Genomic DNA, 1074 nt, shown 5'->3' on the forward strand with positions numbered 1-1074 from the left:
CAGCATTATCATTTTAGTCAAGGTAAACTCTTTACCTTTTTAAGTTTCTGATACCTTTCTTCTGGAGTGTCAAAACCATTGGTTAAAGCACTAACAGAAGGCCCATCGCTGATCCCTGAAAAAGTAGAACATATTTTGCTTTGGGAAAGCGTTTCAAAATTAGCCACAGCAAAGAAATCCAACAACTGGTAATTTAAGAAAAATGTTTTCACTTAAAGTACATGCTAAAATTATTTCAGTTGAGAAAGATTTTCTACTGCATGAAAGTATGCGCCTTAGTGTAAAAGCCACCCACTTTAATGGTAGTGTTCTAGCAGTAAAGCGCTGCTGCAAAAGCTCTGCTGCTCTGGTTCCTATTCTACGTGATAGTAACATGAAAATATCTACCATTAATGTAATGTTGATGGGTCTTTACAACACAACACAGAATCAAAATCAAACTAAAAATGGGAAGAGTGCTGTTCATAGATTTATTGAATTACTTAGTTACCTTAAGCAATATATAACAACCATATTTCCATAAGCACCATAACAAAGGTTAATCTTGATCACCTGAACTCCATATTCCAAAGCTATACAAACGTAAAAGTTCTTACTGCTGTCTTTCCCCATCCAAACCCTTATTTACCCCAATTTCTTGCTTTCATGACACATATAAAAATCTTTTTTTCCTGAGCTACAGCTGAAAATCAATTAACATGTTAAAATATTACTGTGTGGAAAGAGTAGAAACAGCATGAGTATGACATATATCTTTCCTTGGCCAAAACCTTGCTATCACACATATAATAAGTGGCTTAATCATTTTGTGGTAGCCTTAGCTTTAGCTTTTCCAAGCCAACACTGAGATACATTACGTGAGCAAACTCGGGCACCTGAGACCCCACACAGATATTGCCAATAGTGCACAATCACAGAACAGATGCAACTGTACCTGAAAACTCCCCATCAATGGCCAGGAAGTCCGACTCTTCAATAGCTTCGTAAACTTTGTTTAGGTTATCCTTAAAATCTGCGGGTAAAGGCGTAAAACACACCTGAGACTACCAACGACTTCGTACCTCAGAAGCGGCC

At 37.3% G+C, this 1074-nt stretch overlaps 1 protein-coding gene across 4 annotated transcripts in view; it reads right to left on the reverse strand.

The window, feature by feature from the left end:
- The window catches only part of PARN (poly(A)-specific ribonuclease), a 61758-nt gene extending 60727 nt beyond the window's left edge, over window positions 1-1031 (reverse strand). For 2 of the 4 annotated variants that reach the window (XM_035895087.1, XM_035895088.1), the window contains exon 1: window positions 36-114. The gene's annotated coding sequence lies outside the window, so the exon portion shown is untranslated. Of the gene's footprint in view, window positions 1-35; window positions 116-934 lie in introns of those variants that run through there. The other 2 variants (XM_035895089.1, XM_035895086.1) reach the window with 2 other exon arrangements.
- Between the last annotated feature and the right edge of the window lie 43 nt (window positions 1032-1074).

This window comes from Egretta garzetta, unplaced genomic scaffold (assembly GCF_000687185.1).
Source record: "Egretta garzetta isolate BGI_Z169 unplaced genomic scaffold, ASM68718v1 scaffold575, whole genome shotgun sequence".
Taxonomy (NCBI): Eukaryota; Metazoa; Chordata; class Aves; order Pelecaniformes; family Ardeidae; genus Egretta; species Egretta garzetta.